At 47.0% G+C, this 17,539-nt stretch overlaps 1 protein-coding gene across 8 annotated transcripts in view; it reads left to right on the top strand.

The window, feature by feature from the left end:
* Positions 1-17,539, top strand: part of PCDH15 (protocadherin related 15) — a 1,224,756-nt gene that overhangs the window by 535,180 nt on the left and 672,037 nt on the right. The gene's annotated exons all lie outside the window — the stretch shown is intronic.

The following is a 17,539-nucleotide window of genomic DNA, read 5'->3' as shown; positions in this document are numbered from 1 at the left end:
GGTCTGAGGAGAGCAGAGCAAAGGGGCAGAATCCCCTCCCTTGCCCTGCTGCCCACACTGCTCCTGCTGCAGCCCAGCACAGGGCTGCTGTCTGGGCTGCACTCACACTGCAGGCTCATGTTGAGCTTTTCATCACCCCAGACCCTCAGGGCCTTTTCCTCAGGGCCTTTTCCTCAGGGCTGCTCTCAGCCATTCCCCACCCGGCCTGGAGCTGTGCTTGGGATTGTGCTCACCCAGGTGCAGGACCTTACACTCGGCCTTGTTGAATGTCTTGAACTTGGCCTGGGCACACCTCTGCAGCCTGTCCAGGTCCCTCTGGATGGATCCCTGCCCTCTAGCAAGTCAACTGAGCCAAACAGCTTGGTGTCATCTGCAAACTTGCTGAGGGTGCACTGATTTCCTTTGTCCATGTCACTGACAAAGATGTTAAACATTACTGGTGCCAGCACTGACCCCTAAGGGATGTCACTTGTCACTGGTCCGCAGGTGGACCTTGTGCCCTTGCTCACCAGTCTCTGCATGACATCATCCAGCCAATTCCTTATCCTGCAGTGATCCACCCATCCAGGCTGTATTTTTCCAGTTTGGTGGCCAGGATGTAACATGGGACAGAGTCAAAAGCCTTACTCAGGTCCAGGTAGATGATGTCAGTTGCCCTTCCCTTGTCCACTGTTGCTGTGACTTCATCATAAAAAGCCACTCAATTTGTCAGGCATGATTTGCCCTTGATGAAGCCATTGCTGGATACCACCAGCCTTGAAGCATCTTTGCAAGCAGCTGTAAGAGGGAAGAGTGTTTGATCAGACGTTACAACAGGCTGATAATCACTCGGTTGCTAGAGGTAAGATCCATCGGAAATGGGATTTGCAAGTATGCACATGAGCAGTAGGGAAAGATGGTATGAAACAGATTCCAAAAGGAGGAACTCTGTTTTCTCTTCATTTCACCTTCTGGGATATCGTGGCACTTGGTGCCATGGTCTACCCTTGAGAATTGTGGTAAAGGGTTGGACTTGATGATCTATGAGGTCTCTTCCAACCTTGTTGATATTGTGATACTGTGATCCTGTGATCCTGGCCATACGTTACAGAATTCTGAACCCATCTTACCAAGAGCCTCAGGAGCTGGGTTGGAGTGGCACCAGTCTTACCACCATGATGGTGCAGTTCCCAGTGGGGATGCCAACATTAAGATGAGTGCCTGCCAGCCCTGAGATCTACACATCTCAGGAGTTTTGCTGGTCAGTTGGATAGGGTGAGGATAAGCTGCTCTTGGATCAATAAAATTACTTGGCATTCCTTCTCATATTCCTTTCTATGGTTTTAATATTTGAGCTGTAAGCATTGGAGTTTCTGGTATACCTTTCTCTTTATGGTTTTAGTATTTGAGCTATAATCAAGTGCTGAAACTGTACCCAGAGTGAGGTACCCATGAGTGAGAGCATTCCCTGGTCCCTAAAGAACTCACTGGAACACCAGCTACCTCTGCTGGAAGGATGGAAAGCAGTCCTGCGGAGAGGGACCTGGGGGTCCTGGTGGCTAACAAGTTAAGCATGGCACAGCAATGTGCCCTTGTGGCCAAGAAAGCCAATGAGATCCTGAAGTGTATTAGGAAGAGTGTGTCCAACAGATCAAGGGAGGTTCTCCTCCCCCTCTACTCTGCCCTGCTGAGACCTCGTCTTGAGCACTGTGTTCAGTTTTGGGCTCCCCCAGTTGAAGAGGGACAGGGATCTGGTGGAGAAGGTCCAGCAGAGGGTTAGGAGGATGATGAGGGGACTGGAGGGCAGGGCTTATGGGGAGAGGCTGAGGGACCTGGGGCTGCTTAATCTGGAGATACGAAGACAGAGAGGGGATTTAATCAATGTTTATAAACATCTCAGGTCTCAGGGTCAGGAGTGGGGGACAGGCTCTGCTCACTCTTCCTGGGGATAGGACAAAGTGCAATGAGCGTAAATTGCAGCAAAAGAGATTCCTTCTCAACACAAGGGGGAATTTCTTTACTGTAAGGGTCACAGAGCACTGGAATAGGCTTCCCAGACAGGTTGTGAGGTCTCCTCGGAAGACTTTCAAGACCTGTCTGGATGTGTTCCTCTGTGATTTGTGTTAGATAATATTGTCCTGCTCTGGCAGGGGGGTTGGAGTGGATGATCTCCTTGGGTCCCTTCCAACCCCTAATATCCTGTGATCCTGTGATCCTATGATTCTATGATCCTGTGATAGTATTTTAGGGATTAGAAGTAGACCTTTGAATATGAGTCATCATGAATTCTAATCATGATGTGCTAGCATCTGATACAAAGAAGTGAGAAAGATGAATTGCTTGCTTTCTTTTTTATTATTTTTTTTAATGAGCATTGCCCTTTGAAGACCTTGCATCTCTTCATATGCTTTTCTGAGAGCCAGAAAGGTCAGCAGTTTGCTCTAATCAGCCATGGCAACAAGCAGGCTGCCTGCAATCCTTGGTCTTAGTTTAGCTGAAGCTTCTTTCAAGTCTTTGATAAACCTTTACAGGCTTGTTCCTAGCATAGCCGAGATTGCTGGTACAGAGTGGTCGTGGGTTTAATTCAATGGTTGTTCTAGCCTGGGGGCAGAGTGGCTGAGGATCCAGAGAATTTTGCACATGAGCACAGCAGAAACCCTAGAAGAGAGTGTCTTGTATGCTGTTGAGATAGGACATTGAGGTGAAGGAGGGAAGCAGGAGTTCCCAGCCTTCCTGATGCTGCTGGTCCCCTAAGACTTGAGCAGAGGACAGTCTGAAGGAGTTGGGGCTGTTCAGTCTGGAGAAGAGGAGGCTCTCAGGTGACCTTCTTGTGCCCTTCCAGTATCTGAAAGGGGGCTACAAAAATGCCGGGGTGGGACTTTTTAGGCTGTCAGGGAGTGACAGGACTAGGGCAAATGGAGCAAAGTTGGAGGTGGAGAGATTCAGCCTGGAGGTGAAGAGGAAGTTGTTCATCATGAGAGTGGTGAGAGGCTGGAATGGGTTGCCCAGGGAAGTGGTTGAGGCCCCATGGCTGGAGGTGTTTAAGGCCAGGCTGGCTGAGGCTGTGTGCAGCCTGTTCTAGGGTAAGGTGTCTCTGCCCATGGCAGGGTGGTTGGAACTGGCTGATCCTTGTGGTCTCTTCCAACCCTGACTGATTCTATGATTCTGTGATTTGTATCGAGACACAAAAAAGTGCTGACAAAGGCTTTGCTACTGAAAATATTTGTGAGAGTAGGGCTTGAAACTTCAGTCACTGAAAGAGCCATTAGGAGACTCACAAGTCTGACTGGTTGAGCACAGAGAGTTGATGTGTTATGGCAGTTTGGCCGCAATGAGGAACCTCATACTGTATCAGTTTCCATCATGCTATTAGGAGATCTTCTTCTTGGAAACATGGCAGGTTGGTACACCCAGCATTGCTGTCCTGGGCAGATAAAATTGTTCATTTAGAGACTGCTGAGCTTACAAAATGCTTTTAACACTCAAGTACCAGTGAACTAATTCAGTGAGTCTTTCATTAACAGTTGTAGAATGGTTTGGATCAGAAAGGACCTGCAAAGGTCATCTAGTCCAACCCCCTCTGTAGTAAGCAGGGGCATCCTCAACTAGATCAGATTGCTCAGGGCCTTGTTGAACCTCACCTTGAATATCTCCAGGGACAGGGCCTCAACTGCTTCTCTGGGCAACCTGTTCCATTGTTCCACCACCTTCATGGTAAAATCATAGTGACTCTGTAAGACCTACTGCTCATGGATTCCTTATGGTCATTGCAAACTCCTTTTTTGTAACCTCAGTTTGCCTTCACTGATCTATTCTACAAACAGCTAATCCTTACATAGACAGGGCTCAGAAAACACATCCCCAGTATTCTGTTTTTACAGGTTCCTAAGCACTTAGACACCAGTGTGTACTGGACATTGTCCCAAATTAACTTTTTTAATCAAATGTGGTATTTGATAATCTTAAAGATCTCTTCTAGCCAAAGCAATTGTACTCTGTGATTCTAAGCTGAAGCTGAAGTAGAGCATACTGTTCATTTTGTCTCCCAGAAGACTGAACTGCTATTTCTGGGCCTGTGCACGTTGGAAGCTGGGAGTGCTAGCCTTTCATCTTTCCTGGCAGTGCAGAGTGGTGCTTGAGCAGGGCAGCAGATTTGACATTATGATTGATAACCCTTTCCTCATCCTCTGTTCATGGGTTGTATCTTTGAGAACATTGCCTTTGGCAACACTGCTGCCTGTCCATCTGCAGGAGGTAGCAGTAACAGTCTGACCTGCAACACAGACTTTTCGTGAATGAAGACTCAATTCTCTCTTCAGATTTATTTGAAGTGTCATCTCGGACTGCTTTCACGTTGTTTACTGCAGCACAATGCTGTGTTTTCTGGCTTTTGTCCCTGCATAGTCAATGATACCAGGCTCTGGCATGTCATAGAATCATAGAATCAGCTAGGTTGGAAGAGACCTCCAAGCTCATCCAGTCCATCCTATCACCCAGCCCTGTCCAATCAACTAGACCATGGTACTAAGCTCCTCATCCAGGCTTTTCTTGAACACCTTCAGGACAGCAACTCCACTACCTCCCTGGGCAGCCCATTCCAATGGCAAAGGACAGGTTTTGAGGAGATGGTTCCCTAAGTTAACCCTAAACTTTTCACAGGAATGATCCGTCACTTACTGGCTCTTGTCTTGAAACTGCTATTAACAACAGAAAAGAAGTAGATACCCTAGATACACCTTAAGCCCTTGTGGGACATTCCCAAGCTTTTATTTGTCTATTCTGTGCCTCGTCCCCACCTCAACCCTGGAACTTTTTATTAACTTTCTAGAAAAAAAAAGCTTTACAGAACATATGTATATTCATCTGCTTTCAAATCATTGGCAAGCTTCTGGCTTAAATACTGAAGCAAAGCCAATGCCATCTCCTTCAGTCTCAGAGACCTGCAAGTCAGCAGAGTGAAACAGCCCACTGCCTTTTATTAGATGTTATCACTTGACAGCCAAGTCAAATGCCAAGCTTGGGAGAGCAGTAATTCAATTTCTGACTGAGTAATAAGCTGGATTTTTCTCTCCTGTCCTCCAGAGAAATGTGTGACCTTTCCAGTGAGGTCCATCTAGAAACCCTCATATCTTGAAGGTGATGTCTCGATTCTAATTTAAATTTCCAGAGACTCAGATAAATTTGTTAGAACCAATAACAATTTTGTAAAGTGCCCTTCCCTCTTCCCCTTCTTTCCCAAAAGAAAGGGGTTAGATGGAGAGAAAGAGAGAGAGAGGGAAGTAAGCACACCCAAATAAATCAATCTCACTCGATTTGGAAGTTAAAAAGAAAAGTTTTACAATAACTTAAAAGAGGTATCTGAAGTAGGGAGGTGACAAAGGTATAGGGAAGGGAAAGCAAAATACAAAAGGTATGAATACAACCCGAGTTTGCGATGGTGGCTTTGTCTGCCTCGTGGGTGATGGCCACGTGGTAAAACAGCTGCTACTGGTGGTATGATCGAGGCAGGGAGATGCAGAGAGGTGCAGAGAGAGAGAGGGGAACAGGAAGTCCCCCTGCTTTTATGGGACAGGAAGGAGGAGTGAGCTAACCATCACCTAGAGTCAGGTTCAGGGTCTACTCCCCCTGGAGTGTTAACCCTATACAGGCGACTTGTATTTCATGTGGCAGTATCTGTCCACTCCCCCTCACTCAATGCTCTGTTTCATTTTCTAGCCTTGAGTCTTCCACTAGGAACGGGGAAGTACACAAGAGCCCATATCTATGCAACATCATCAATGACATCTCATTAAAAAAGTGAAGAGAAAATTTATCTTAAAGCAGCCATTTTATCACTGCTTTCTTTGTGAGGTCCATCTAGAAATCCTCATATTGTGGAGGTGACTTGTATTCCAGGGCAATGGTGGCAGTGTCTGACCAACCCCCTCGCTCAATCTTGTGTTTCATTTTCTAGTGTTCAGTCTTCTCCTAGGAACAGGGAAATACACAAGAGCCCATATCTATGCAACCTCATCAATGGCATCTCATCAAAAAAGTACAAAGAATACTGGTCTTCAAGCAGTCATTTTATCACTGCTTTGGTGGGGAAAAGAAGCCTTGAAGCAAGCCATTGTATGTCATTACTTCACTGTGATTTGAAGAGTTGCTGAATCAACACCAAGCAGTGCTACAGGCTGGGGACCGAGTGGCTGAGATCAGCCAGGCAGAAAGGGACCTGGGGGTACTGGTAGGTAGTAGCTGAACATGAGGCAGCAGTGTGCCCAGGTCAGCAGCAGAGCCAATGGCATTCTGACCTGGATCAGCAACAGTGTGGCCAGTAGGACAAGGGAGGTTCTTCTGCCCCTGTACTCAGCACTGCTCAGGCCACACCTTGAGTGCTGTGTCCAGTTGTGTGCTCTTCAGTTCAAGAGAGATGTTGAGGTACAGGAATGGTTGTCCAGAGAAGGGCCGTGAAGCTGGTGAGGGGCCTGGAGGCCCTGTGAGGAGAGGCTGAGGGAGCTGGGGGTGTGCAGCCTGCGGAAAAGGAGGCTCAGGACAGACCTCATTGCTGTCTACAACTACCTGCAGGGAGGCTGTAGCCAGGTGGGGTTGGGCTCTTCTGCAGACAAGCAGCAATAGAAGAAGGGGACACAGTCTCAAGCTGTGGCATGGCAGGTCTAGGCTGGATGTTAGGAGGAAGTTGTTGTCAGAGAGAGTGATTGGCATTGGAATGGGCTGTCCAGGGAGGTGGTGGAGTCGCCATGCCCGAAAGTGTTCAGAAAAAGCCTGGCTGGGGCACTTAGTGCCATGGTCTGGTTGATTGGCCAGGGCTGGGTGCTAGGTTGGGCTGGATGAGCTTGGGGGTCTCTTCCAACCTGGTTGATTATATGATTCCATGAATATTTTTTCTCCACCTTCATCAAATTTGTCTTTAGTACATGCAGAAATTAATTTCCTTAAAGTATGAAGGGATTCCCTTCCTAGTCCACACAGACAGCTCATGTGTGCCTTCTCCTTGTGCTAAGCTTTGTGAAGTTGAGCTAAGCTTTAGCCATCCTGTCTGCAGCTGTTCTGTGAAACTTCCTTCATCCTGTATGTAGGAAACAGTGCTGTGGAGTGAGAGAGGCTATTATGTGCTGCATGGAGGATGGCCCAACATGGAGCCTTTAAAAGAAAGCAGAGCTCAGGCAATTACATTGAGATTGTAGGGAAATGACCGGGAAGACCTGCTTCAGCCACTACACTTTGGTAGGCTGAAATAAAAGATATCTTAATTGTGCTGTTACTATCCAAACTCTGTCAAAGCCTCTGAAATTGATTCTTCATTATTGTCTATGAGGTGTGTCCAGAGAAGGGCAACAAACCTGGTGAAGAGTCTGGTGAACAGAGCTGGTAAGGAGCAGCTGAGGGAGCTGGGGTTTAGTTTGGAGAAGAGGAGGCTAAGGGGAGACCTCCTTGCTCTCTTCAACTGCCTGAAAGGAGGTTGGAATTAATTGGTGGTTGGTCTCTAGTCCCTAGTATCAGGTGATAGGAGAGGAAATGGCCTGAAATGGTGCCAGGGGAAGTTAGATTGGAGATGAGGAAAAAAATCTTTACTGCAAGAGTGTTCAGGCATTAGAAGAGGCTGCCCAGGAAGGTAGTGGAGTCAGCATCCCTGGAGGTATCCAAGAACCATGTGGCCATGGCACTCTGGGACACAGTTTAATGTCCCTGGTGGTGTTAGGTTGATGTTTGGACCCAATGAACATAGAGGTGTCTTCCACCAGAAGCAGTTCTGGTATTCAGTGGTTTTAAGTTGGTTTTAAAATACCAATATATTTCCTTGCAAGCAAAAAACTAGTCTGCCAGCATCTGCATTGCCTTTGAGTTTTGAACTAAGCACAGTTTTATAATGATCAGGTTGTGGCATCAAGCTTCCTAATTAGAGCATTTTTTAAGGTACATGTTTGTTATGGTCCAACAGCCTTCAGAGGTGAGTCAGAGGATAGATCAATCACAGAGATGCAAATGTGTGAGATGCGTGGTGGTTAGGAATTGGCTTGATCTTCTGGTGAGAACTCTCATCTATATTTTTGAAAAACAAAATAGTTTTATTCAGCATCAGCATATTTTTGCATCAATATATCACTTGTGTTACAGTGGGGGTTTCATAGAATTATAGAATGAGTCAGGGTTGGAAGGGACCACAAGGATCATCCAGTTCCAACCATCCTGCCGTGGGCAGGGACACCCTACCCTAGAGCAGGCTGCACACAGCCTCATCCAGCCTGGCCTTTAGCACGGCCAACATCAGCCATGGGGCCTCAACCACCTCCCTGGGCAACTCATTCCAGCATCTCACCACTCTCATGCTGAACAACTTCCTCCTCATGTCCACTTCCTCCTCCTCCCACGTTTTCTGTTGGGAAAGCTTTTCAATTCAGTTTCACAAACATGTAGGTGAAACATTTAGGGTCCAAACATGTACCAAGAGTCTGCCAATACTTCTCATACAGTCAAAATGTCCACTCTGCTTTTTGGTGCTATAGTTCATACAATGCTTCTAGTTGGAAGGGATCACCTACTTTTAGCCCCTCTGCAATGGGCAGGGACACTTTTGACTAGAATCAAGTTGCTCAAGGCATTGTCCAACCTAGTCTTGAAGACATTCAAGGAGGGGGCAGTGGCCAGTAGAACAAGGGAGGTTATTCTGCCCCTGTGCTCAGCACTGCTCAGGCCACACCTTGAGTGCTGTGTCCAGTTCTGGGCTCCTCAATCTAAGAGAGATGTTGAGGTACTGGAAGGTGTCCAGAGAAGGGAGACAAAGCTGGTGAGGGGCCTGGAGCACAGCCCTGTGAGGAGAGGCTGAGGGAGCTGGGAGTGTGCAGCCTGGGAGAAGAGGAGGCTGAGGGCAGACCTCATTGCTGTCTACAACTACCTGCAGGGAGGCTGTAGCTGGGTGGGGTTGGGCTCTTCTGCCAGGCAAGCAACAACAGAAGAAGGGGACACAGTCTCAAGCTCTACCAGGGCAGGTCTAGGCTGGATGTTAGGAGGAAGTTGTTGGCAGAGAGAGTGATTGGCATTGGAATGGTCTGCCCAGGGAGGTGGTGGAGTTGCTGTGCCTGGAGGTGTTGAAGCCAAGCCTGGCTGGGGCACTTAGTGCCATGGTCTGGTTGATTGGGCAGGGCTGGGTGCTAGGTTAGACTGGATGAGCTTGGAGGTCTCTTCCAGCCTGGTTCATTCTATAATTCTATCTTCCTAGGTGAACTCTCACCAGCCTCACCAAAAGAATTTCTTTCTAATCTCCAGTCTAAATCTGCCCTATTTAAAGGGTCGATATTGCTCTCAAGATCACCACAAGATTTCTGAAATGGCACCAAAATCTACTACTAGTGAGGAAAAAGGCCTGTGAATAGTAATTAAATATGCAAATGACCACAAACAACTGAATGGCCAAAATTGTCTTAAGGATAAGCTGATAGATGGGCCAAGAAATAAAGACATAAAATGATGGAATCAACTAAGGTGGAAGAGACCTCCAAGCTCATCCAGTCAAATCCAGCACCCAGCCCTATCCAATCAACTAGACCATGGCACTAAGTGCCCCAGCCAGGCTTTTTCTGAACACTTTTGGGCATGGCGACTCCACCACCTCCCTGGGCAGCCCATTCCAATGCCAATCACTCTCTATGTGAAGAACTTCCTCCTAACATCCAGCCTAGACCTGCCCTGGCAGAACTTGAGACTGTGTCCCCTTTTTCTGTTGCTGCTTGCTTCGGTGAAGAGACCAACCCCACCTGGCTACAGCCTCCCTGCAGGTAGTTGTAGACAGTAATGAGGTCTGCCCTGAGCCTCCTCTTCTCCAAGCTGAAGAACCCTGCAACCCTGCTGAACAACCCTGCTGAAACAGGATTAGTTTAGTTCTGTATTTGTAATTGTGGAAGTAAAATGACCTGATAGTAATCCAGCATCAGTCCATATGGAAATTCCTCAAAATCTTTCCCTTTGCATGTTGTTAATGCAGTAGGCATGGAGGCTTGCTGCCAGCCTTGCAGCAAAGGGCATCCCCATCAGCCTGGAGCCAAGCACCGAGAAACATGGCTGAGCAGAAGCAGAGCTATAAATGTCTGCAGCTGAGGACAGCTCAGAGGGAGAAGCTCTTTCTCTCTGCCCTTGGCCTCCCAGGCTTGTTAGTGTTGGCTGGGTGGCTTGGCTCTGGCTGCAGGAGGCTCAAGGTGATGAAACTTCAGGAGGAAAATAAGGAATGGATGTTAAGAGTGAGTAACTTCCTAGGAATTAGTTTCTGAAGGACATGATATAGAAGGCTGTGTTTCAGTTCTGGACTTCCCACTTAAAGAGAGACAGAGAAATGCTGCAGAGAATTGTCTCAGTTCTAATTTAAATTCCCAGAGACTCTAAGAAAATTTGATAGAACCTACAACGATTTGTAGAGTGCACTTCCCTCTCCTCCCTCCCTTCCCCAAAGAAAGGAGTTAGAAGTAGAGAGGAAAGGTTAAGCACACCCAGATAAATCAATCTCACTCAATCTGGAAGTTAAAAAAAAACCATGATTAACAATAACTTAAAAGAGGTATCTGAGGTAGGGAGGTTACAAAGGTATGGGGAAGGGAAAAGCAAAATACAAAAGGTGTAAATACAACCCGAGTTTGTGATGGTGATGGCTTTGTCTGCCTCGTGGTTGATGGCCTTGTGGTATGCAGGGAGTGGAGTGATGCGGAGAGATGGAGAGAGAGATGCAGAGAGCAGTGCAGAGAGAGGGGAACAGGAAGTCCCCTACTTTTATGGGACAGGAAGGGGGGAGTGAGCTAACCATTGCCTGGTGGTGTTCAAACCCACCCCTGGGAAGGGGTCAAGACCCCTAGGGTCAGGTTCAGGGTTACTCCCCCTGGAGTGTTAACCCTATACAAGAATCCAGGTGAGGCTGTGAAGATGTTGAGGGCACTGGAGTAATCTCTGTGAAGAGGAAAGGCTGAGAGACCTGGAGCTGTTTAGACTGGTGAAGAGCAACCTGAGAGGGGATCTGATCAATGCTCAGCAAGAGCTAGAGGGTGGGCAGCAAGAGAATGGGGACAGACTCCTGTCAGTGACAAGACAAGAGGCACAAACTGTCACCCAGGTGGTTCCATCTGAACTTGAGGAGAGTATTTTTTGCTGTGAGAGTGCTGGAGCCCTGGAGCAGACTGCCCACGCTAAAACTATCTGGACATTGTGATCCTGGGCAACCTGTTGTGGGTACCCTGCTTTAGCAGGAGATTTGGACTGGATGATTGCCAGAGATCCCTTCCAACTCTACTGTGCTGGAATTGCAGAATCATAGAATCATCCAGATTGGGAAGCCCCTCAGGATCACCAAGTCCAACATATAACCCTACTCAACAAGGTTCACCTTAAACCATATCCCTAAGCATCCAAATGACCCTTAAACACATCCAGGGTGGGTGACTCCAGGACCTCCTTGAGTAGTTCATTCCAGTCCCTGACCACTCTCTCTTGAAGAACTTTTTCCTAATGTTCAATCTAAACCTCCCCAGTCTCAGTTTAAGGCCATTCTCCCTTGTTCTGACAGCACAGGTTTAAGGCTGTCATCTCTCACTTTTTTGGGTTTTTTTCCATAGTGGCAAACTTTTGTCAGGCCAAAAAGGGAGAAGTTCACAGTGAACCCACCCCAAGACATTCATCTGATGAGAATCAGCTTCCAGGGTCCTTACTGGAACCTGTTGTTTGAAGACTTCCTACCTTTTCTTTGCCATAGAATCATAGAATCAACCAGGTTGGAAGAGACCTCCAAGATCATCCAGTCCAACCTAGCACCCAGCCCTGTCCAATCAACTAGACCATGGCACCGAGTGCCTCATCCTGTCTTTTCTTGAACACCCCCAGAGATGGTGACTCCACCATCTCCCTGAGCATCCCATTCCATTTGGAGTCTTCTCCAAGAGCTCCCACAGTGTATCAGATTTTCTTGGCTGGACCCCAGCTTCAGGAGGCCACCTGTGCCTCCTGAAAGAGGCTACAGACATTTGGCTGTTAACCTTTGATGCCATAATTCTGTACTGACCAAATGGTGGGAGGTAGGTCCATGTAGTGACAGAGATCAGGTCCTGCTCTGTCACAACTGTGAATCAGAACATTGTCTTACTTTAGATTAGGTTGCAGCTGAACTATGAGGTTGCAGAGCCATCAGACACCAACTATTAGTCATATAAAAATAACTAAAAGACCTTGGAGTTTCTAAAAATCCTGCAGTGTTGACCTAAGGAGTAACTCTGCTATACAAGTGAAGATTCAGAGGTCAAAAACTGCTCTGGTCTGTAGAAGCAATCAATCTAGTTGTCCACAAAGTATTTAGTCATGATTTTAGAGCACTTCCTAAGCCATCTGCACCTAATCATTGTAAGAATATTTTTACACTCTAAATTGTGATTGGCAATGGGAAGCATTGATGTGGAAGGACTTAAGCCACCTGCTTGAAATGTGCAACTGCTTGCAGTTTGAAAAGGCTTGTTAAAGCTGCACTGCATTTCTTTGTCCAGGACTGGAACCATCCCCCAGCTAAGCAATTAGCTTTAAAGAGAAATAAGTTCCCTTAGAAAATTATGCAGTAAGAGAAATCTCCAATCTCTCAATATTTTTTTCCCTGAAGCACCACATCACAGCCATGATTCAAATATAAATTGAATATGCATGTCTTTAGTTTAGCATCTCAGTCAACAAGGGCAAGAGGAAATGGCCTCAAGCTGTGCCAGGGAAGGTTCAGGCTAGATATCAGAAACAATTTCTTTCCTGTAAGAATGGTCAGGGTTTGGAGCAGGCTGCCCAGGGAAGTGGTGGAGTCCCTGGAGGTGTTCAAGAAACATATGGCAACGTGTCTTGGTTCTAATTTAAATTTCCCAGAGACTCAAATATACTTAATAGAACCAATAACAATTTCTAGGATGCCTTTACCCCTCCTCCCTCTTTTCAAAGAAAAAGGAATTAGATGTAGAGAGGAAAAGGTAAAACACACCCAAATACGTAGTCTCACTTTGGTTTGGAAGTTAAAAGAGCAAACTTTAACAATAAGTAAAAGGTATTTGATGTAGAGGAGTTACAAAAAGGTATAGGGAAGGGAAAACAAGATACAAAATATACAACCAGATTGACGGCAGTGGGTCTGTCCACCTTGTGGATTGATGGCCAAGGGATAAAACAAAGAGCAGCAGGAACAGAAGGGTGGTGCTAGCAGGCAGAGAGGCAGGCTAAGAGAGAACAAAAGAGGATGTGCCTCTGTTTTTATAGGACACTAGATGGGAAGTGGGTGGGGGGAGCTAAATGCTACCCCTGGGGTCAGGTTTGGACCCACTTGCGGGGAGGAGTCAGGAGGACTTGAGGTCAGGGTCAAGACTACTCCCCCAGGAGGGTTAAAACTTTACACCATGGCATCTGAGGACATAAAATCATAGAATCAAGCAGTTTGGAAGAGACTTCCAAGCTCATCCAGTCCAACCTTGCACCCAGCCCTGTCCAATCAAGCAGACCATGGCACTAAATGCTCCATCCAGTCTTGAACACCTCCAGGAACAGCGACTCCACCACCTCCCTGGACAGCCCATTCCAATGCCAATCACTCTCTCTGCCAACAACTTCCTCCTAACATCCAGCCTAGACCTGCCCTGCCACAACTTGAGACTGTATCCCCTGTTTCTGTTGCTGGTTGCCTGGCAGAAGAGCCCAACCCCACCTGGCTACAGCCTCCCTTCAGGTAGTTGCAGACAGCAACAAGGTCTGCCCTCAACCTCCTCTTCTGCAGGCTGCACACCCCCAGCTCCCTCAGCCTCTCCTCACAGGGCTGTGTTCCAGGCCCCTCCCCAGCCTTGTCACCCTTCTCTGGACACATTTCATTATCTCAACATCTCTCTTGGATTGAGGAGCCCCAGATGGTTTAGTGGGCATGTTGATATTAGGTCAACAGTTCCACTCAGTGATCTTAGATGTCTTTTCTAACCTTAATGATTCTATGATTATGGTGCAAGGACATTGCAGGAGTTGGTATGGTTCTCTTCATGCTAACAGCCTGAGCTGTGATGGGGAAGATCTTTTCTTTAGGTAAATGCTTTCCCTGTTCAGCCTGGCAGGCTGCTATTTGGTCTCTCTGAAGCCTCCTCTTCTCCAGGCTGAACAACCTGAGCTCCCTTAGCCTGTCCTTATAGCAGAAGTGCTTCAACCTGGTGACCATTTTCTTGGCCCACCTCTGGACGTGCTTCATCTGGTTGCAAATCTAGTTGGTTCTGCTATTCCCAATGGCTTTCCTCTGTATGACCACACATTAGTGTGTATGATGACTGTCACTAGATCTATGTTACTCTTGCAGTCTTTGGTCACAGGTTGCATCTTAGAGATCTCTCAAGATTCCTGTTGTTCTTCTGTATTCTTACCATCTGCCTGCATGTGTAAGCAGACAGACATCAGTTCTGAGCAGTGCCAGGACATCATTCTGTTCCTCAGAGACAGTATTCCAGACAGGTTTCAGGACTACAACACGTAGCTGTGATCTTCTGCAGTCTCCCCAATCAGTGCTGAGCAAGTCAATCCCCATGCTATACCTGCACCTCTGGCTACTTACAGTTCACTTCCTCACTTGCTATCTGGTGCACATGGTTCCTGGGTCAGGAACACATTCAGCAGACAATGACAAAATTAGCACAGAAATGTGCTAATGTGTTCTGAATGCAGCTGAGTTAAATTATTGGAGTTTTACATAATGAAACACCTCCATTTGTGTGACAGATTTGTTCTTGTTCTGTTGATTTATGATGTTTTCTCTTAATTATTCTCTGTTTTCTAGCTGAGGAGAAAGAGACTAAGAAATAATACTCAAAACAATCTCTTGAATAGACTTGATTTAAATACACCTCAGCACTGTCAAAGCTCTGAAGAGGCATTTCACAGTATAAGCAGCTTTTAAAAGACATTGTGCTGGTCCTGGTGCCAGTTGTGGAGAGGTGGGAAATTCCATTTCTGTCTGAAAGCAGGGCAGAGTCAGCTGAGGTGAGTCAGGCAGTAAGTGAATTACCTCCCTTTTCTTCCAAGGTTAATGTGAGGAAGCCTTTCAAAGTACAAAATAGGGCTACTGGTAGTATTACCTGTGCATTGCATTTGTAGCACCTGTGTGAGCAAGTGTCTTTTAAAGGCAGTCTATGCCAAATACAGAGATAGGCTTGGGCAGAACAAGAGACAGGGGGGAAAAAGGGCCATTTTCTAATATGAATCCCACCCTTAAGTCAGGTTAATAATGAGGAACTGCTGAGGATGATGTTGGGAGAGAAAACAGGGGGAAAGGGTAGTGAAAGGAATGACAGCAGGAGTTTTGGCCAGTTATCTCATGGGATAGGTAGCTTTGCTCCTCCTTAGGGGCTGCTGCTGTCAGGGAGGGGTTGCTAGGCTTGATGGACCCTCCTGTGAAGGGCTGCTCATAGGTTATTGAGGAGCTTGGAAACCAGGGAACTAATGTTTGAGAGTTGGGGTGGGAGTGGGATGATGACACTGGAGCACGTTGCCCAGGTAGGTGGTGGAGGCCCCATCCTTGGAGACATCTAGGATTGGGCATAATAGGGCTCTGAGAAACTTGATCTAGTTGTGGATGTCCTTGTTTATTGCTGCAGTGTGGGCTGGATGGTCTCTGGAGGTACCTTCCAATCATTCTGTAATTTTATCATTAGGTCTACAAGTGGATAAAGTAAAGCAGCTAAGTACAGGGGGATGATCCCTGCCCTGCTCCTGCTGGCCATACTATTGCTGATCCTGACCAGGATGCTGGTGGCTATCTTGGCCACCTTGAGAAACACTGGTTCATCCTCAACCAGCCTCAGCCAACACCTTCAGGTCTTTCCAGCTACTCTGCCCCAAGCCTGAACTGTTTATGGGGTTGTTGTGACCCAAGTGCTGCACCCAGAACTTCACCTTGTTGAACCTCATACTGCTGGCCTTAGCTCCCTTAGATATGTTCTTTCATCTCTGTAAGTGCTGCACTTGTTCCAAGAACCTTTGTGTGATAGAGATTACATGAACCATGCTATGGTTGTAATGGAAGAGTCTTGGTGGGATTCATAGAACCATAGAATTAGTCAGGGTTGGAAGGGACCACAAGGATCATCTAGTTCCAACCCCCCCTACCATGGGCAGGGACACTTTACCCTACATCAGGCTGCCCACCACTGCAGCCTGTCCAGGTCCCTCTGGATGGATCCCTTCCATCCAGCCTGTCTGCTGCACCACACAGCTTGATGTGGGTGGCAAACTTGCTGAGGCTGCACTCAGTGCCTCTGTCCATGGCACCCACAAAGATGTTGAACAATACTGGTCTCAGGACTGATCCCTGAGGGACTCCACTTGTCCCTGGCCTCCACTTGGCCATGGAACCATTGGCAGCCACTCTTTGAGTGTGGTCATCAAGCCACTTCTTTATCCATCAGTGCTCCACTCATCAAACCCATGTGTCACCAGCTTGGAGACCAGGATGTAGTGCAGGACAGTGTCAAAGGCCTTACTCAGGCCCAGGTGAATGACATCAAGATTCATTAGTCAGGACTGCTCTGGCCTTCCTGCTCAGAGCAGTCAGCCTCATCCATTTCTTTATTCTTTGCACTTAGGAGGTAAGAATTTCTCAAGCTGTTTGAAAGATGGACTTGAATTTAATCTTTTTGAAGAGTGTTTATGTGCAACTGAGAAATCAGTATAAAGGTGTCACAGTAAAAGAGGAGCAACCTCCTGCCAAATGGACCTACAATCCAGCTGTGGTGAAGGCTGCAGTAGAACCTGCTCTAGCTTAAAAGAATAAAAATGCCACTTCTGAAGGATCCTAAGCTAACACTACTGTCAGCCTCAAAAAGCACAGGTTACCCTTCTCAATGATGTGTGCCATCTTTCTGCAGATGGATGCAGCTGGAGGCATCTTCCCTGACTGATGAAGGAGTGACTGTATTTATGGTCTGCCCAGGGCCATTTTCATCCAAAGTTGCTACTCCAAGGCCTTACCACACATGTGTTTATTCCCCTTGCTACTTTTTGAGCTCACTTTTTGAATTATGATATATTCTTACTGTTCAGTCTTGTTTGAACCTCTATTTTATTCCCACTTTTTACTTCATGGAATCTCAGCATGGTGGACAGGACCTCTGGGTATCATCCAGTCTGATTATCCTGCTAAAGCAGGTTCATCCACAGCAGGTTGCCTAGGACCACAATGTCCCTGTGGGTTTGGAATCTCTCCAGACAAGGAGACTCCACAACCTCTCTGGGCAGCCTGCTCCAGGGCTCCAGCACCCTCACAGCAAAGAATTATCTCTTCATGTTCAGATGGAACCTCCTGGGTTCCAGTTTGTGCTCCTTGTCCTGTCACTGACAAGAGTCTGACCTCACTGTCTTGTCCCCCACCCTTTAGCTCTTGCTGAATACTAATCAGATCCCCTCTGGGGCTGCTCTTCTTCAGGCTAAAGAGCCTCAGGTCTCTCAGCATTTCCTCTTCATGGAGATGCTCAGCATCCTTGTAGTCTCCACTGGACACTCTCTACAGTATTTTCCTCTCTCTCTTCAACTGAGGAGC

Source organism: Pogoniulus pusillus, chromosome 6 (assembly GCF_015220805.1).
Source record: "Pogoniulus pusillus isolate bPogPus1 chromosome 6, bPogPus1.pri, whole genome shotgun sequence".
Classification (NCBI taxonomy): domain Eukaryota; kingdom Metazoa; phylum Chordata; class Aves; order Piciformes; family Lybiidae; genus Pogoniulus; species Pogoniulus pusillus.
This window is presented reverse-complemented; position numbering and strand designations above follow the sequence as displayed.